The sequence below is a fragment of the Chenopodium quinoa genome, unplaced genomic scaffold (genome assembly GCF_001683475.1).
Source record: "Chenopodium quinoa cultivar QQ74 unplaced genomic scaffold, ASM168347v1, whole genome shotgun sequence".
Taxonomy (NCBI): Eukaryota; Viridiplantae; Streptophyta; class Magnoliopsida; order Caryophyllales; family Amaranthaceae; genus Chenopodium; species Chenopodium quinoa.
Genome location: NW_018743906.1, coordinates 1722125 through 1744488, shown reverse-complemented (window position 1 = coordinate 1744488; position 22364 = coordinate 1722125).

Sequence of the window (22364 nt, the reverse complement as noted above, 5' to 3'; positions counted from 1 at the left end):
AATCGGGAGCACATATGATGGGTGCCGATATCAAAGCCTGTTTAATCCTGTTGAAAGCCTCAAGACACTCGTCAGTAAAAATAAAAGGAGCATCCTTGAGCAAAAGCTGAGTCAGTGGTTTAGCAATTTTAGAAAAATCTTTGATAAAACCCCGCATGATCCAAGAAACTTCTAACTCCCTTAACATTAACTGGGGGAGGTAATTTCTCAATCACTGATATCTTAGCTTTGTCTACTTGTATGCCCTTATCAGATACAATGTGACCTAGAACTACTCCCTCTGTCACCATAAAGTGACATTTTTCCCAATTAAGAACTAAATTGCACTCTTCACATCGTTTCAAAATTTTAGCGAGATTAATTAAACATGAATCAAATGAAGAACCATACACGCTAAAATCATCCATAAAGACTTCCATAATAGACTCTATGAAATCAGAAAAAAAAAAGCTCATCATACAACGCTAAAAGGTAGCGGGTGCATTACATAAACCAAAAGGCATTCTACGATATGCAAAAGTGCCATAAGGGCATGTAAAAGTTGTCTTTTCCTGATCTTCAGGGTGAATCGGAATTTGGAAAAATCTCGAATACCCATACAAATATCAAAAGAATTTATGGTTAGCTAGCCTCTCAAGCATTTGATCTATAAAGGGAAGAGGGAAGTGGTCCTTTTTAGTGGCGATATTTAATCTACGATAATCAATACACATACGCCACCCTGTGACAGTTCTAGTGGAAATTAATTCATTTTTTTCATTGGTTATCATGGCTATCCCACCCTTTTTTTGGCACTACCTGCACAGGACTTACCCATTTGGAGTCAGAAATAGGATAGATAATACCTGCATCAAGTAGTTTCATAACCTCCTTCTTGACTACCTCCTGCATGTTGGGATTTAATATTCGTTGGGGTTGAATGCAGGGCTTATAGTTGTCCTCTAGATGTATCCTGTGCATACAAAAATCAGGGCTAATACCCTTGAGATCATCAATACTGTACGTCTGTACCCAATAGCTTTCTTATGGGTTTTGAGAACCCCTAGAAGTTGGAAAGTTTGTAGGTCAGTAAGTGCAGTATTGATGATCACGGGGTATAGTTCCTGTTCATCAAGAAATAAATATTTTAAATGAGAAGGGAGAGGTTTTAGCTCAGGTTTCTTGACCTCTGCAAGTTTTGATTCCTGAACCAAATTTACTACCTTCATTGTTTCCTTGGGGCTTAACTCTTTTAAGGAAAGAGCCTTTTCAATATCTTTACCTCATTACCCCAAACGCTTACATTGTCTCTAGATAGATTCCCGTAGAGAATTTCCTCTAGGGGATCCCTCGCAAGAACCTGTGGCAAGCTATCATCACAAATATCATCTATTATATCAATTACATCAATATAACAACAATTTTCCTCTAGCATAGGCCCTTTCAAAACCTTCCCTAAATTAAAAGTAACATTGTCGTCACCTACAGAAAGGGTTAGTTTACCATTTTTAACATCAATAATTGCTCCTGCGGTATGGAGAAAAGGCCTACCTAATATAATGGGTATTTGTGTATCCTCTTCCATGTCTAACACAACAAAATCAACAGGAATAAAAAATTTACCAACTCTGACAGGGACGTCCTCTAAAATACCTAAAGGGTATTTTACCGAACGATCTGCCATTTGCAAAGTTATATTAGTAACTTTTAATTCTCCCATATTAAGTTTAGCACAGACAGACAATGGCATGACACTGACACTAGCACCCAAATCACACAAAGCTTTATCAATAAAAACATTCCCTATATGACAAGGGATAGAAAAACTACCGGGATCCTTTATTTTAGGAGGGGATTTGTTTTGCAATAAAGCGCTACACTCTTCTATGAAAGCTACAGTTTCTACTTCATTAAAGGCCCTTTTCCTAGTCATAATGTCTTTCATAAATTTAGCATAAGCAGGAACTTGAGTGATTAAATCAGTATAAGGAACTGTTACCTGCAGGTTTTTCACAACCTCTAAAAACTTACCGAATTGTTTATCAAACGTACTCTTCAGTTGTCTATTAGGGAATGGAAGTTTGATACCCGGGCTCTGCACATCTCCTCCCTTATCCTGCAATTTACCCTGCACAGAAACATTAGTAGAGTTAGTATCTACTTGTAGCCCTGCAGGGCTAGCACGATTAGCGTTTGGTATAGAGGAATCTAGATCAGGAACTGGTCTATCTTCCTTTGGCATAGGAGATCCATCATAATGTGAACCACTCCTTAGAGTGATTGCATTGGCATGATCTGTAGGATGGATAGGTTGTGATGGTAGAGCTCCGTGCTGACATGATTGTAGGTTAGATGAAAGTTATGCAATTTGATTGTCCATGATTTTATTTTGGGCTAGAATGGAATCAATTTGCGCATCCCTACTCTCCATATGCTTTTGCATATTAGCAAGCATTGTTCTAATTTCTGTCATGGAAGGGTCAGAAGATGATGAGGGTGATGCTTGGCTTTTCTATCCGGAATTAGGATGGTAATATTTTTGCTGTGGTGGGGTTTGCTGTTGTGGTTGTTGTAGAGGTGGAGGGTTTTGTACGTTGGTACTCTGGTATGAAAGATATGGATGGTTTATATAACCTGCATTATAGGAATTGGAATATGGGTTATTCTGCCTATTGGTTTGAAAGGCATTACCTTGTTCCATAGAGCTCCTACAATCTTGCTCCCAATGCCCTACAATTCCATAATTTTCACAAAAAGCTTCATTGTTAGCAACAGTAGAAACATTAGCTACAGAGTTAGGAGCAACAGTAAGATTATCTAATTTTTGACAAATAGACGTTAATTGAGCTTGCAAAAAGGATACGGAATCGACATTATGTTTTCCTTTATTTGCAAACCCTCTCGGATTCCCATATTGGGAATTGTGTATTGCCATGTCTTCGATAACCTGTCATGCATCGTCCACATTTAAATTCATGAACCTCCCACTGGCTGCAGAATCTAGCACTAATCTAGAAGAATTTCCAAGTCCATTGTAGAATGCTTGGATCAATTGCCATTGTGCTAGATTGTGGTGGGGGCACTATCTCTGTAGATCCTTGAACCTCTCCCAAGCCTCATATAGCGTTTCGTCGGCCTCTTGAGCGAAGTTCTGAATAACACTCCTTAGTACCGCTGTTCTCTCTGCATGATATTATCTATTATAGAAATCCAAAGCAAGAGTTTCCCAGTCAGTAATACCAAGTGCAGTTCTATTCAAACCATTAAACCATAATTTATCTTTGCCACATAACGAAAAAGGAAAAAGAATCTCCCTAATTTGGTCTTGCGTGACCCCGGCTTGTCTAATGGTGTTACAATATTGGCAGAAATCTGCGATGTGAAGATTATGATCTTCACCCTTAGCTCCACTGAATTGCTTCCTCTCTATCATACTGATAAAGTGGGGCTTGATTTCGAATTGAACTCCATCTAGTGCCGGAGTGGGAGGTGTGGGAAATCTGTGAGCTTCGGCTGCGAGTAGCCACTGAGTTCCTTCTGGGCCGTCATCTCTGATTCTGAATCTGAAGGAATATCTGTGTCACTAGAATTAGAGGGAGGATCTCTTCGACTGTTGTCCTCCTCAGAACCCACCAGAATTTGTCTATAGATTTTCCTTTGCCTATGAAAAGAGCGCTCGATCTCAGGATCGAATGGGATGTAACCTGATCTGGAACACCTGGGCATAAACAAGGAACTAAAAGACAAATATGAGAATTGCCTCAAAGAACTAACGTTCTTTGAGACAAAAGGGGATAGTCTAGACTACAAAAAATAATCAGAAAATAAAAATAAAACCGTTTCCCCGGCAACGACGCCAAATTTTGACAGGGTAAAGTCGTGTCCCCTAAATCAAAAGTAATTACCTAAGTCCTCTAACTAAAGTAGATAGGGAAGTAGGGTCGAACTCCACAGGGAAACAAGTCTTTATACTCCTAATTAATTATTATAATCTAAATTATCTAAGTAACCAATATTATTGTGAACAAATAATTCTATACTACGAAGAATAAGGTCGAAAGAAATAAAATAGGGGAAAATCAAATATTAAAAGACCTAGGGCATAGGTTCACTAATAAACAATATTCCAGGGCAAATCATAATAAGCAATCATCAAGCATTGATTAATCAGATTATAAAGGGCTTTCTCTACGTATTATAATCACAGAGTTAATTTACCGGTATTAAATCTCATCTGTCGAATCTCGACTTAACCATTTATAAATTAGTCTGCCTATTGAAACTAAGCCTAAACATCAATTCTCATCTGTCGAATCTCGAATTAATATTGCTAAACTCATACAATTAAATCTGGCCAAACCTAATTGCATAGCATTAAATCAATCAATAGGAAATTAACCAAGCATTGATAATTAACAATCACAAAATTACCCCTTCATATCATTTATTAGATCCCCATAAACCCTAGAAATAAAACTACTCAAGCATCATCATAACTAAACTAATCAAATAAATAAAGCAAAGCATAATCAAAGAAGTAAATAAAATAGCTGAAATTAAAAGAGAAGAAATTGTTACCAAAAGAAATCTGGATTAATGAAAGTAATTAAGAACAAAAGTTGAGAGAGAATTTAAGAGAGAGAAATATCCTAAGTAAAGAGAGAAAATCTAAAGAAGAAGGTGATTAGAATTTACGTACATAATTCGTACTTAAACATTCCTCAAAACAAAAATTAAAACTAATCTAATCAGCTCTGAGAAAAACACGCGCCCGATCGGGCAGCCCTCCTTTTTGCCTTGCCCGCTACTGATGTGCCGCGCCCGATCGAGCTTACGCTCACCCGATCGGGCGCGCCTTCTCCTTGAGGGTTCTTATGCGCGCAGCCGCCTGATCGGGCGTATGCTTGCCCGATCGGGCCCGGTCTTCTTCTTCGAGGCTTGGATTTCGATTGGGCTCAATTCCTCGGCCCAATCTAAGTTTTCTCATCGGGTCTTGATTAATCGATCCAATAGCCTCGGTATCTCATACCGAGCCCTTAATCATCGGCTCTCACCGATCCTGGGCTTCAAGAGTGGCAGTGTCCTTCTAGCTTCCGTAGTTGATCCATGAAAACCCGGGAAAATGCTCCAAAAGTGCAATTTCCTGTAAAATTCAACTAAAACTACGAAAACACTAGAAAACACAAATTAGTTATAAAAGTGGCCCTAAAGAGCCAAAAACACTACTAATTATGACCGTGGGACGGGGGTAAAACACTATATAAATTGGATATATCATGTGGTGGTGGAGGTGAGGCAGCTACTGAGTTAGTTTTAGTATTTTTTTTTTTTATTTTCTCTAGTTTTTTTCAACCAGTTACATATTGACACGTGTGCAAAAAAAACTAATTCACAAATGTTTACCTAATTAACCGGTTGCAAGTCATTTGGGTGCAATAGAAATTAATACTTCCTAAAGTTGGGATTGATGGTGAATAATCCAAAGTAGGGATTATTATTGGCGGACGAGGCAAAGTTGGGATTAATGGGGGCAATTTTTCCAATGTATTTTGGGTTTATAGCGTGGATTTCTCAAAAGGGGGAGGCAAATCTTAGAAAATGAAAATTTAATTTGAGAGTTATAATTTAGAAAACCCCTAAAAAAATAACATAGCAAAAGTTGAAGAATTACATCACCTAATTGTCTAATGATTTTGAATAATGGCTGCCAACACTCTCATACAAACTGTTCTTGGATAGTTTATCTTTGAAGCCGAAAATCCAAAAACTAATTTCCTATTTTTTAAAAAAGTAAAAACCAAAAACAGGAAACAAGAAAAAGGTGTTTCCACTTATCTGTTGTCAGTTTTCAAAATTATCATGATTTTAATAAGTTTAAATAATTTTTGATTCATTATGGGGCATATATCATACACTTTTAAAAAACAAAAAACCACAGTAATGCCAAACAAACCCTAAAATAATAAAATAACATACATACAGGCCCGTAGAATAGCATATGCAAGGTGCCCTCTTGCACTGGGCCCCCAATTTTAAAGGGACCCGTTTTTTTTCCTTATTCTTAAATAAAAAAAAACAAGTAAAATTCTCCATGTTAGTAGGCCCGTAGAATAGCATGCGCAAGGTGCCATCTTGCACTGGGCCCCCTAATTTGAAAGGGGTCCAACTTGCTAGTAATGCCAAGCAAGCAGCAGTATTCACGATCAGTCTATCACGCTGATTTTTCCTAATTATTTTTTCGTCTTTATTCAAGGATTTCAAGCATCCATCTTAATTTCCAATTTCCAAATTCTTCCATAATTACATCAATCAATTCCATGAAAAATTGTATTGCATATTTTCTATTCAAGGATTTTCAAGGGGGGAAAACAATATTAGTCAAATTCAAACTATTTTTATTCCAATTCCATAACAATGGCAATGAGAAATCAATTTCAATTTTCCATAATTATTGTTATCAAACAGCCAATTATCTTCCCTTATATATAGATATGGGTTTCTTCCATCATTCTTCAATCATCTTCATCTAATTCTCAATTGATACAAAATCAAACAAAAACAAATTGAAGCATTTTTTTTTTTGAATTAAAGCAATAATTGAAGGCTTGAAGCAATTAATTTTTTTTTTAATTTTTCTGATTTTGATAATGTCAATTGAAGCAATTTTAGTTGGTCTAGTACCGTACTTCGTTGTATAATTAATTTTAAAGTTGTGCTAGCCTATTAATTTGTCTAGAAGAACATTGTAATTCACTAATAAAAGTTAAGTTATATAAGCTTTGAGTTGTATTTAGTTGTTGTTATCAACATTAATAAAATATCTGAATTCATTTAGCATGATTAAATATACATTGTTATAAAGCATTATTATTTTGTAATGCATATATTGAAAAATTGTGCATTGTCTAAACTATAGATTAAAAAAATTGTATAATTTTTACATTATTAAGGGCACATTTTTCGATTTGGAACAGGGGCCCCAAAATCATTGCTATGACCCTGCATACATAAACAAATGAAGAAAAGTAATAAGAAAAATTGAGATTTGAAGAACAATTAAAATTGTACAACATTGAGAATTAATTTAGAAAGTAAGATGAAAAATCAGAAAATAAAGATAATGAATTAATGATAGAAGAATTAATTTCGTAGAAAAAGAAGAATTATACTTATGAAAATTGATACTCCATTCATTTTATAATGTTAGTCCCATATACTATTTTGGGCATTTTAAAAAGATCTACCCAACTTGAATATGTTACATTTTTTAACTCTTTTTTTGGAATTAATTGGTTGTGGATAGATGACTTGACTCTAAGGCCCCGTTCACTTCACCTTATTTTTGTTGAATTAAAATTAATTTCACTGAACTGAAATTATTTTTGGTGATCTTAAATTATTTTTACTAGAATTGAAATTAATTTTTCTGACCTAAAATTATTTTTACTGGATCTCTATTATATTTCATCTTTATAATTATTGATTTTTACTAAATTAAAATTAATTTTACTGAACTGAAATTATCTTTACTGCAGTGAAATTATTTTTATTGAACTGAAATTTTTTTTATAGAACTGAAATTATTTTTACTGAATATTATATTTTTAAGGTGAACTAAACAGAGCCTAAGTAAGGAAACCTCTACCCTGAATCTATATACTATACTAAAAAGAGGGTACACTAGCTCCATGGCTGCCACGTGTCCCTGGCTTAGTTTTTTTTTTAAAAAAAAAACTTAATATATAGATATCTGTAATACATTTTCTCAGTTAGAATATAAGATAATTATATTTCGTATTTAATTTATGTATATGGCTTAGTTTTGTTAAGTAAATATTATTATGCATATTTTAGCTAATAAATTTCCATAATTTTGGGCTAATTATGCTCTTGTAATTTGTATATAATCCATACGTTTGTAATGAGAAGGCAAGGATTCAAACTCTTTCATGGTATTATTTTATTTTAGATCCTAAAATCCCTAACAATTTGTCTATCTTCTTCCCCACCTATTTCTTCTTTCCATTGCTCTTTAACAAACTTAATAGCTACAATTATGCACAAGAATATTTACTCAACAAACTAAGCCATATACATAAATACAGTATATAATTATCTTATATTTTAACATTCTCTTACTAATAAACTAAGAATACATATATATCTTGTAAGTATATTTTCTAAAGATATAATTAAAAAAAATTACCATATATGGCGTTTAACATAATTAGTGTTCAAATACCATTATATATATGCACATAATTTACAATACTTAGTATCTGTGTAAAATATCTATATTAACAATGACATTCACTATAATAAGAGATATTATCCCACTAAAAGAGAGTTGGAAAATTAGGGTTAGGATTGTGAGACAATGGCATAAACCCGATTACTACAAGCCAAACATAACTAAATCAATTGAGTTAGTTTTGGTTGATGAAAAGGTAAGTTCATGTAGTAAAGTTTTATATTGATTTTATCTTATTAGCATCAACAACTTGCTTTTTGTAATTCATATATACTTACCAGTTATCTGTATTGATTTCATATTATAGGGTGACAAAATTCAAGCCAATATCAAGATGTCCCTCATAAAAGATATGGAGTGATACATATAATATATAGGGGAAGGCTCTCGTGAGAATTTTTCTTATGTGAGAACACTCTTTATGTTCTAAATTTTAAATCTGATGTTCTAAACTTTTTCTTAGGTATTCTAAATTAAACCAAATATTCTAATTTGGTATTCACATGTTCTAAACCATAAATTAGTTAAGTTTGATGTCATAAATTTGAATAACTTGTTCCAAAATTTTAATTTATATGTTCTAAATTTTAAAACGTGTGTTCTAAGATTTTTAATTATATGTTCCGGATTTTAAAGCGTATGTTCTATTTTTTTACACGTATGTTCTAAATTCTTTACTCACACTTTCTATATTCTATATCAGTTTGTTCTAAATTTTTATTCACATGTTCATAATCTTAAATCAGATGTTCTAAATTTTACTCATATGTTTAAAATTTCATGAAGCAAATTTTATAAATTTTTAATCACTTGTTTTAATTCTTAAATCAGATGTTCTAAACATATTACTCACACAAATGTTCTAAATTATTACCCATATGTTCAGAATTTTAGTTTGAGTCACATTTTCTAAATTTTTACTCACATGTTCTAAATTTTAAATCAGTTCTCATATAAGTATGAATTCTCACATATGGACCTATTCTCACCGGATCCCTCCCATGTATATATATTTAATTTTTTCAGCGCGCCATGTAGGATAATAAATTTTAGTGATATCCAATTAAATACAAGATTATTAATTTGTTTTAGAATTACATAATGTAAATAACACTAAAGTAAAATTGGCGAATGATATTTCCCAAGTTAAAATAATTAAATAAAAATATTATCTTTTGATATCAGGAATTTTATCTAAATATATAACAAATTTTAGCACATAAATATATATATTAAAAAAATTATGTAAAAAATTCAAACAAACCGTGCATCTTACAAGTTTCATCTAGTAGATTATGAATAGACACAAATTATAAGAATTCTTGATCATTTTATGAAGCTAGAAAATTTTATAAATTATATTAGTACTAAGTGTGCATAAGAAAAGCTATAATTTTCATTTTTAATATAGGTTTTGGTACTAATTTAATATGTGTGTAGCTAACCATCATAGGTTTACTCAGTTAGTGTTATAGGGGTTACCCACTTAGTGTTATAGTTGTTACTTTGTCAGTGTTGTACTTTGTTATTTAAGGGTAACTAAAAAGGTATAATAAGACTCTGTTCACTACACCTTAAAAATATAATATTTGGTAAATATAATTTTAATTTCAGTTCAGTAAAAAGCAATTACTTTAAAGAATAAATATAATACAGAAACAATAAAAAAAAATTATCAACAAAAATAATTTCAATTCAATAAAAATAATTTTAGTTCAGCAAATATAAGGTGAAAAGAACAGGGCTTAAAATTTTCTATATCAATATGATAGGGGTTAGTTTGTGAGTGTCATAGGGGTTAAATACTCCCCCTTTTTTTTACAAGCGGTCAAACAGTGTGACCAGTCGCATAGAAAATATGTTGTAGATTTTGTATGCGTCGTCATTAGTGATATGTAAGAATGATATTCATTTTTTTTCTTCTCTTATATGTTTGTATATTTTATTTTTTTATTTACTATTATATATATGCATTTTAAATATTAAATGATTACATGTAATTAAAAAAAAAAAGACAGGTAATCAAACAATTGACAAGCCTAAACATCATTCCGAGGTTAAAATTTTAGGAAAAAAAAACTTCAAACTTTAAGTGTTTTTAGAGCCATTAAGGAGAAAAAGAATACGAAATTATTTGTGATATACGAAGTACAATATAATGATCATATTGTTATTATAATGGTACCTTCCAAAAATATATTTCATATTAAGTTAGAGGACATAAATAGTCAATTAAATAAAAGGCAAATGTTTATATGTGGCTGGCAATATCGTGTGGCAGGGGTTACTCAAGTTACTTGCAATTGGTCAAGAGTTACTTAAGGGGTTTTGTCAAGGGTTAGTTAAATACTCGATCATGGGTTAATTAAGAGGTTACTTGGTCAGATGTTACTCGAGGGATTACTCGGTCATGAGTTATTCGAGTTACTTGGTCAGGGTTTACTTGTGGGGTTCGGTTTGGGGTTACTAGAGGGGCTCGGTCAGGGGTAAGTTACTCGGTCATGAGTTACTTAAGGGGTTACTCAATCAGGTTTTACTCGAGGGGTTATTCGGATAGGGGTTACTCGGTCATGGACTCATGGGTTACTCCAGTTACTCTATCAGGATTTAATTTAAGGGTTACTTGTTGAGGGGTTCGGTTAGAGGTTACTCAGTTATGGGTTACTTTAGGTGTTCGATTAGGGGTTACTCGGAGATAAGGACGGAAATTCGGGGAAGCAGGTCAGGAATTGTCAGCCCTACTCGGAGATGGGTTGCTTGTTCAGGGGTTACTCGATCAGTGATTACTCGAGTTACTTGGTCAAAGGTTTATGACAGGCTAAAGTCATAATCACCTAATCAAAAATAGTTCCTAAGTCCTCTAACTATGTGTAAGGAGGGTGTTCCCATCGTAGGGGATCTTCTCCTTAAATGCCCATTGGCCCTTTAAAAGCGTAGGACTTTACACTTGTTAAGGTGTAGTAGGATTTGAATTCTTGACTGTTTGGGGGACCTTGAATTAGAATTGATTCTATCATTACGCTTTTTTATAAGAAACAAGTAGGAGTCGCCAATGAGTTTTAGGAAAACCCTCGTTCATGCCTTTCTTTCATGTGGAGTTCGGGAATAATTAACACAAATCGTAAGTTTATCCATGCCCAAATTGGTCTACATAAACCAGAATTGAGTTCGGGAGCGAGGGTACTAAAATAACGTTCCCTTTAGGGGGGAATCGCTATCCTAGCCCTAGTACGGCCTCTACTAGCTCTTCCTTTTTTACAATTTCATCACCAAACAATATATGCAACGTGATACTTAAAACTAAGTTAGTTGATTTTGTTTACAAGCAATAATCAAGTAGGAATTACATTGCAAAAGTCGTTATTCTTTGTTTAATCAATATTCGTGAAAAGAACAAAATAAACAATATTCGCCTTGTCTTAAGTGATAAAACAACGATTAATCATCAAATTCTAGTCTTGATTAAACAAAAGAATACTATGTGAAATAATTAATTAAAGTTTGTTTAAAGTGATAAAATAACACTATTTATTTAATTAAAGTTATTTAAACAATGAAAGAAAAGTGATTTATCTAAGTGCTCAGGAAACTAACCGTTCTTTTTTTATGTTTAATCTCCGTTTAATGCGTTTATGGACTTTCTTTCTTCTTCATACCTCCAAGGACTTCAATAAATTCAATTAGGGTTGAAAGTATTTAGTAAGAGAGAATAAAATGTAGTATGATAGTAAGAAAATTTGAGATATTAGGGTTTTGAGAATGCTAGGGTTTTTCAGAATTAGGGGTTTAGATCTGATTTTTCTGTCCCCGTAATGCTGAACTAAGACCCCTATTTATAGGTGTAAGGATCTAGGTTTAGGGTTTAGAGATGCACCTTCAGGTGGCGCACGCAACTCTCTGAGTTGCGCTGGGTGCCGCGCGCATCTCTATGAGTCGCGCGAGCCAGGCGCGCGCAACTAATTGAGTTGTGCTGGTTTGCAGTTAGCCTTATACGAAAACACATTTTTAAAAATTCCATAACTTTTGATTACGGAGTCAAATTAAGGCGTGTGAGATATAATTAGAACGCTATGAATGTCTACTTTCCAATTCCATTAGAATTAGGTTAAAATCTGATATGTATCAAAAGATATGGCCGTTGGAGTGCAAGGGTGTCGGTTTTAGGGCCCGGTTTAGTGTTTTGATCATAACTTATTTGTTTTAACTCGGAATTGGGCTTATAATATATGGTTGGAAAGCTCTTTGAAAGTTCTATCCATATGAAATTTTTACCCTACACCCTAGTGTAGGATTTTCTACCTATCCCCCCCCCTCAAAGCAATTTCAAAGTATTTTGAAGCAATTTCAAAGTATTTTGAAGCAATTTTGGTTCAGATTTTTTTGTTTTGATGAGAGAGAAAGTCTAGAGAAATGAAGAAGAAGGTTTGAGAGAGAAATTAAAATGATTTGGTGGGTAGTTACTGCAGGTTTGTGGGTTATGGGATGTGGGTAAAATGATAAGTTTAGAGGGGGGTGTAGGTACCCCTACCTACACTAGGGTCTAGTGTATACCAATTACTATCCATATGTATAGGATTTTCACGAGATTTTGATGTTTGTCTCATTTGTTTGGCTCGGTTTTTCAACAATGTAGGTTCCATTGGATCCAATCATTGCATTTAACGCATTTAGGTCTGTTATTAATCAAGTTTAAACATGTATGAACACGTTTTATGCCTAATTAGTAATATGAAAAGGCTCTAAGATAAATTGGTCTCAAATATGGGTTTCAACTTACTTCATAATGCATTTCGGAGTCCATAAACACTTCAACTTTGATCTAACATGAAGAACGGTTTTTTTTAACATCATCGCACTTCCTTTCGGGACAAGAGGCAAAAGTAGGTGTCTACACTATGCAGATAGGGAAGAAGGGTCGAACCACAGGGAAACAAGTTAATTTATTCCTAATTAATTAAGAGTAATCTAAATTATCAAGTAACCAATTTGTTGTTGTAGAAAGGAACTATACTATGGAGATCAAGTTTATGGAGAAAATCAATAATAAGGAAGCCTAGGGTCACAGGTTCACCAATAATTAATAATCCGGGATAAAAATAACAACCAATAATTAACATTGCACATATAACATGATTAACAGGCTCTCGCAATTTATTAATCAACATAGATCTAACAGGCTCTCGCAATTTACTAGATCTAAGTTCCTATTGAAAATAGCCTTTAATATCAAATTAACATCTGCTCGATTCATCAATTCAATAATTTTACAATCAAATCACATCTGCTCGATTCATAATCTAATTGTAAAGAATTAAAACAATTCAATAAGAAATTATCATGCAATATCAACAATCAACAATAATAAATTATCCCTTCATATTTATTATGGATTCCCTAAAACCCTAGAATTAAACTACTCACACATAATTAAATCTAAACTAAACAAAACAATTAAAGAAAACATGTTGAATAAAAGAAATAGAAATACTGAAATTAATAGAGAAGAAATCGTTACCAAATTAACGTCAAACAAGCAAAGAGTTGAATAAAGAACAAGAGTGAAGTTGTAAAGAGAAAATAACTAAGTAGAGAGAGAAAGTCTAGGAGAAGAGATCCTAAACAAAACATTCTAAAACGTATTTATATAAAATTCATGATTACTCCTAATTAAGGCTGAGTAATTCGCTGAAAATAACTCTCCAGAATCTCGCGCCCGATCGGGCTCGCCTTTTTCTTCGCCCCCTTGTTCTGGGTAGCCGCCCGATCGAGCTAAAGCTCGCCCGATCGGGCCCGGCTATAGCTGGACTTAGATTGGGCTTCATTCTTGGCCCAATTCGAATCTCCACTTCGGGTCTTGAATACTCGGTGTCCAATGCAAGCGGTCGTGCCTTCCAATGCTCGTAGTCGTTCCGCAATAATCTCGGGAAAAAGCCCCAAAGATGCAGTTTCTTACAAAACTCAACAAAAACTACGAAAAACACTATAAACACCAATTAGTAATAAAAGTGGCTCTAAAGAGCCAAAAACACTACTAATTACGACCAAGGGACGAGGGTAAAACACTATACAAAATAGACATATCAGTTTACACGAGGGGTTTGGTCAGGGGTTACGAGTTACTCGATCAGGGGTTACTTGGTCAGAAGTAACTCAAGTAAATCCTGACCTAGTAACTCGAGTAACCCAGCCTCATGACGTGACCAGTTACACAGAAAAGTCATCCCCATTAAAAAATGAGGTGGCCAGTGGTGTAAGTAGAAATGAGGGAAAAAATATGACTTAATGTGGGTATTGATTGTTAGTTCATTTAGTTGAACTATTTTTCAAATCTTTGCAAAAGCACTACCAAAATTCGGCTAAGTTGCGACCGCCTCTGACGATCGTTGAAAATAGCAAAAAACGGTCGATGAAAATAATTGCGACTGTCAACAGTCGTAAGGTGGTGGTCGTTATTCACTTGGTTGCAAAAAAACATAATTACGACCGTCTGACAGTCGCAGATTTTTTGCGACCGTTTTCAATATCTTCAACTATTGTAAGGAAAACAGTCACAAATACTAATAATTGTGACCGGTTACCGTGTCAGTTGCAAATCTGGATATTAGAGATCGTCTTAAGCCGTCGCTAAAAGTTTTTTTAAAAAAAACACAGCCACCTCCCTGTACTTCCGAGTCAGCCCCACCACCAATACCTAACCCAAACCACCACGTACTACCTACCCAAACCACCACTAGCCACCCCAAATACATCACCAGCCACTCCGAATACACCACATTTATCCCTGGTAACTCCACCAGCCACCACGAAAACTCCAGACATCCTGCTATAAATCTCACCCAACCACCACAAATTCCCATCCCTTAACTGTGAAAACCCCAATCAACCACCACAAAAGCCACCCCCAACAAAATTAACGAAAATTCAAACATGAAAATCAAACAAAAATAAAGAAAATCAAATCTAAAATCAAACAAAACATTCAACTAAAAAATTATACCCACAAAATTACACCCAAAATTCAGCCCAAAAATTAAACTAACATAAATTAAAACCACAAAATTACACCTAAAATTCAACCCATAAATTAATCTAACATAAATTAAACCCAAAAAGGTAAACACAAAAAAAAAAACCCTCAAAATTAAACCCAAAAAATCGACCTAAAAATCAAACGAAAATAATAGCAAAAATTCGAAAAAAAAAAAATTTGAACAAAAATCAAACTATTATTGGAATAGAAGTTAACAAAAATCTCAAACAGCAAATTTAAATCCGATAAAAAATCGAAATAACAAATTACATAAATCGAAATTAAAAAAACAAACAATATTTTCGTAACATCAACATACCTATCGCAATAATTCTTCCTCTTTGGGTTTAAAAGGTCAAATTCGACCATAAAAACTCCATTGGAATTTTTTGTAATACCCCGTATTTTCAAGAATTATTTTATAAAAAGGGTATTTTAGTAAATTCATTATTTAGAGCAAAATACTATTTGAATTTTGGATTCAAATATAAGTATTTAATCATTTGAATAATTAATTTTTTTCGGATTTCTAAATTAATAATATAGGTTTAATTATCTTTTTTAAGGTCGGTCCATATTTTGTTATACTAACTATTTCAAAAGAAATATCTAATATACATTATGTATTTAAATAATTTTATATTATCTAAAATATTTATTTATTCAATTATTTTATTATTATTTTTATTTTTATATTAAAAAAATAAAAATAATAAAAATAATTGTGAAACGTGATTTGATCATGTTTTGAAGAGTGATTGTTATCATTTTAGTTTGTTAATTATTATACTTTAAATTAACCTCTAAGTCTCTTCTTCATTATCTCATTTTGTTCCTATTATTCTTCTCCCAACCATATGTATATCCATTTAAATTTTCTTATCTTTTAACCGAACTATTAATCTAGACTTAATTTGATTCAAGTACCTTAACAACCCCAAAAACTTATCACATTTTCTAGTAATCATATCACACCTTAAGCTCTATCCTTTCTACACCCTCAACAATATAAATAGATACTTAATTCTTCCCACTTATTCACACCAATTCTCTACTTTTCTTCTCCTGGCCTCTTTTTACACAAATCATCCGGTTTATCTTTGAAGCCAATTTTTGGGCACTTATGGTCAGTTTTTGGGGTATTGATGTTTCACAAAAGATTGTTTCTCTCAAAAAATTATTGAGTTTAGGCTCAAGAATCACTCAATTCGGAGTTATATCAAAGGAGTTACAGCCTCTGCAAGTTATGCCTTTTCTTTCCAACGCAAATCCAATTCTTCTCTTTTCCTTGGTTTCTTATCTTTTCTTATTCTCTTCTCTTATTCAATTATTATTATTATTATTATTATTATTATTATTATTATTATTATTATTATTATTATTCACTAGTAGAAAAAGTGTTATTTGTAACTAGCGAAATTGACTTTTTGAAACTAGCATTGTTGGTTGCGAATGCCACCGTTACAACTAGTGAAAATTATTCGTAACCGGCTTATGTTAGTTACAAATAATGTACTATTCGTAACTGGCTTAACCTAACGCCAGTTACAAAAATTCGATTTTCAAGTTAGAAAGCATACTATTCGTTACTGTCATTAAGTTATGCGGGTTACAAATAGGGTATTATTTGTAATGGCATATCCTAACGCCGGTTACGAATAACCTTGTATATTATTAAAAAAAAAATGGCAGCAGTAGCAAACGCCCCTATTGCCACCACCCCTACACTGCTTTTTTTTTTTTTTTTTTTTTTTTTTTTTTTTTTTTTTTTTGCATGTGAAGCAATATAATTTATTTATCAACTTTATACTAAATACAATAATGATTACCAATATGAAGTTATGAACCATATAAGGCACAAGTTAAATGATATCTACATATAAATCATCTAATCTGTAATATAGAAAATGATATATGAAGTACATACTTGTAAATTACAAACATGTCTCTCACAAGAGTCATACAAACAAGTGAGTTGCTATGATGTTCCCAATAAACTTCTAAATTGGACCGAATAATTGATTCACCATAAGAGATCGAGTTGTAGCCACTCCATAGTTTATTGTATACAAAATAGTATTGGTCCTTCAAAACCACTAGCTTGAATCTGTAGGCAAATAAACAAATTCAAGTAACTTTAAAGATATCACCATACAAATTGCACTTCAACAAATATTAAAGTAGAATACTTACATCTTGTAAATTCAACTTTCTCCCTGTTGAAATTATTACTGCTTATCATACTGACAACCAAGTAAAATACAATTTAAAAGGGGCAACGTTTCCGAAAGTAAATTAAAAAATAATAAAAAATAATTTTAAAATGAGTAATATAAGTATCTAAAGGATATTCTTACAATTCTATCAGATTCACAAGCTTATTTAACTCAATTAGTAAATGTTCAGCAAAACAGTATATTATAGGTAGGCCTTTAATTTGAAGTTTAATAGGTGAAAAGTAGAACAGTCTAAATGTGTTCCTTACCAAGTTTTTCTTATTAAATGCAGCTAAGATAATCACATTGAAAGCAAGTATTGTACAAGCTAAGAACCAAAAGAAGTTATCTTTCATTAAGTGAGAATTGTAACTCCTGCGTATAATAAGAACTAATTTCTCTTAATCTATACTATATATGTATATACAAAAAGGTAATAAAAAAGAATCTAAACTATGTATATACAAAACCCTAATCCAAAATAATTCTTTTTGAACTAATAATAATCTCATTTAACTAGTGTATCATTCTTATCACAATACAAATGTACAATATCTCCAAATTCTAAAAATAAAACAAAATAAAATAAAATAAAAAGGCTAGTTAAACACTTTAAAGATGCCAAAGTGGAGTTAGATGCTTGAAGTATCCAAATTAACCACTATGATTGCCTTCTAACTCCAGTTATCTAAACTCCCCCAGAACACCACAAATCAATATAAGCTCCAGCAATTAAACAATCAATCAAAGCAAAACAAAGTTAATCAATTAACATGGCACAACTTGATTATAAGAAGCTAATACCCAGGCCATGAAAAACTATAAGGAAATCAACCAACACAATAACCAGAAATTGTGGCCGCCAATTGCAAGTACAAGTGGGTCTATGTCAATCCTAATAATATAAAAATCATTCAACAATAATGCAAGTTACAAACATAGAAAATAACCCATATAAATGAAATAATAAATCAACATAAACTTGATAAATATCAACAATTATTTAATCACTAACCGACCAAATAACATACACACTAATCAAAATGAAACACAAAAATAAATTCCTAGCAAAATAATCAAGATCTAGCCATACCCAAACATTAAAACCTAGTTCAAATCTTAACCAATTTTCTTAGAAACACCAGAAAATGATCAAGGTTTACAGAATCCAAAGAGAGATGAAACATTGAAATCAAAGTTCATACATTTTCAGGTGCGAGCGGCGAGATACGCATAGGTAGAGCAACGACTCTTCTTATTTTGTATCACATACAAATTATCATAATCTTCTTACAGTTTTCCTATTTTTCTACATCAAAATAATTGTCTCATATACAATTGCTAGAAAAATATACATCGATTTCCAAATTACTAGTCAAAATTCCAATATTTAGTTACTCTTTTTACTTTCATGATCCTAATAGAAAATTTTTAAAAAAAATTAATTCAAATTTCCAGAAACGTAATGCAAAGAAAATAATACTCTGTATTTCTGTAATAGCTTACTACTTGGAAAAAAAAATCCCTAAACTGCATAAAATGCCTTAATTTGGGCAAAATCAGTCCACATTTCAACAAAAATCAACATCGAATATCAACAAATGAATTCAGGACATTATGAAATCGAATAACCCTAAAACTAAATTACTCTAAATAGGAAAATGTAAAAAAGAGAAAAGTAACCTTGAGAGAGACAAATGTGGAGAATGATGCAGGGTGGTCGGAGAAAGGCGACGACGGCCAGAGGTGTTGAGTCGGTGGTGATGTTTATGTATAGGAGGTTTCGGCTATGGGGTTGAGAATAAGCGGTTTAGAAATTACAAGTTTCAATTTCTCATAATAAAAACTTTTTCCCAAAATTGAACAGCCATACCAATCGAATCTTCTACCTTGCAAATCGTTCAACAAGACACCGGTTTAGAAATTACAAGTTTCAATTTCTTGATCTCTTGCCCTCGAAACTATCGCCACCCAGCTTCTCAAGAATAGATGTTCTTTTATTCCAATTTACTCTGAAACACGAGTTCACAACCATCAAATAATAAAACCCCAAAACTTTCATTAAATTAATTTTAAACAAACAAAAGTACAAACCCTATAAATCTTTTAGTTCTTTTATCAAATAATCACGTGAATTTAATAAAAAATCTATAAATTAGATGGAGATCGAGAGCATACCGCCATACCTTGATGATATTCTTGATGTTCTTTGATCGAGAGCAGTTTCAGAGGAGAGAAGTTGTAATTTATGTCAAAAAGATGGGAAAAAAAATAAAGATGAAGGAGGAAGCGCGGAGCCGCGGACTACTACTAATAATTTACAAAATAAAAAGAGTGAAATTAGTAACCGACCTAAATAAGTCCATTACAAGTAATAACATCAACAAAGTTTGACTTATTATTTGTAACTGGTCTTCTTTGAGTCCATTACTAATAGTTGGTTAGCCTATCATTGACCTACTACTTGTAACTGACCTTTGTAATGCCATTTACTAAGACTATTTTACTTGTAACCAGCACTATCTATGTCAGTTACTAATACCCTACTTGTAACTAACGTAAATTAAGCCAGTTACTAATAGGGCGTTACAAATAGCATTTTTTCTACTAGTGATTATTATTATTATTATTATTATTATTATTATTATTATTATTATTATTATTATTATTATTATTATTATGGGAGATTTATAAATAATTATTATGAGTAGTTTAATTATATAAAATCAGATTTTAATAATTTTTATGTTGAAAGGTTCATGTACATATAGTTGGGAGGTTTTAATTTAATTATTTGTGATTATTTGTTAACCTTATATTGATTAAGGTTATATTTATTTGTAGGGTGTGTTCAGTTCAGTTAAGGTTCTTGAGGTTCTTTTTGTGTGGTTTTTCTAGCAAGCTAAGGATCAAGGTACGTTTAGGTGGCTAGATACCTTTGAAAGTAATTGGTTTGAATAACATGTTTTACATGATTTGATTGGTGATTGAATTAAATTGATTTTGAAATAAATTATGTTTGAAGGTATTTATTTTAATAAAAGTATTTGAATGATTGATTTTTAAATCATGTTTTGAATGGTTTGGATTACTTATTGTGTTTAAATAATATTGGGAACTATTGGATATTAAAAGGATTTATTGAACCATTGAATTATTATTATTAATGCTTTATAAGCATGTTAGTAATACCACTATGCGAATTTGGTTTATTGATAAGGCCTTGGACTTTGTATGACCGGGTCTTTCCTCAAGAATAGCCTCCTAATATAAGGAGACTAGCTTGGGGAGTGTGCACACTTGGGTGAGGAATTGGATTAAAAGGAATTGGTTCTTAATAAAGGAATTGGTTTTATTAACTATTATTTTGAATATTGAATCATTGGAATCTGTTTTGGAATAATGAGTTTTGAATTTATTGGATTAATTATTGGAATTGGTTTTAAAAGCATGTTTGCAAATAAATTGAGTTTACGCTATCTTGCACTTATCGTACTTAGCATATTTTGCTAATCTATATTTCTTATTTGTTTTGGTTCGCCCTGTTTACCGTAATGGTAAGCAGTGTTGACTATTTTTAGGTGGAGTCATAAATGAGCATATGGGAGTCCAAGGATTTGCTTCACCTAGTTTAGGAATGCTGGTCTTGTCTTTATTTTTGAGCACTCATAACAATGTTACTATTTTAATAAGTATTAGTAAAAGAAAATTGAGTTTCCGCTGCAAGTTTTGTTGTTGAGTTAAGTACTTTGAGTAGCCTTGCGTAATCACGCGGCAGTAATATGCCCAAGTCTATCTCTACGGTATAATTATATGTATTATACTAGTATTTCCGTATAGGGAGATTTGGGGGTGTTACATTTTTATGGTCAAATTTGACCATGAAAACAATAATTCACATGTTGAAGTAAATCTGAACACCATTTTGCTGACGAAAATTCGAACAACAACACTCTAGCTCTGGAAAGAATGAAGAAGAAAAAGAAGACAACAATGGAGCAGCGTGAAACAAACTAAAATGGAGATACAAAAATGGAGATGCAATCACCAATAATAAAAAAATAAAAAAAATAAAAAAAAAAAAGAACAAAGGGATAATGAGAAGAAAAGAAAGGAAAGAGAAGAGAGAGAGAGAGAGAGAGAGAGAGAGAGAGAGAGAGTGGAGCGACGTAAGTAGAGATAAATTAGGGGTAGGGTGAGTTTGCCACCCGTTTTATAGCCTATTTATTTTTATAAAAAATTATTTTGCGACCGCTTTTAGCGGTCATAGAATTACGACGGATTCTGAAATGGTCTCAATTAATTTGTGACCGCTGAAAGCGGTCATAACAAATTTATTTTTTATTTAAAATTATTTGGCACGCTTATTTTATTTTAAAAAAATGTGTAAATACCTTTGCGACTGTTTAATAGCCCAAAGTCGGTCGCAAAGCGGTAGAAAATCTGCGATCGCTTTGAACGTGGTCGCAAAACTGCGACCGCATTAAAAACGATTGTATATTTTACCGAATTTTAGTAGTGAAGGTTGTTTTGAAGTTGTACTTTGTACATCATTATTTTGAGGGTTAAGACTATATGATTAAGACATATTTATAAGTAAATGCACTATTACTATTAAATCATTTTATTTTAAATTTTGTTAAATGAATATGAGTATTAAGATTTGTAAGTCGTGCATCGCACGGGTGCTATACTAGTTATGCAATTATGACTTATGCTTTCCCATAAAAAATCAAAAAACTTAAATAAGGTAAACTAATTATGAATTATTTTGTACTTTGATGTTAGATTTCAAATATTATTCTTTTCTTATTTTATGTGATTGATTCCATATGGGATTAACATTATGAAATAGAAAAAGTAAATAGGTTTGGAGGAATAAATCTTG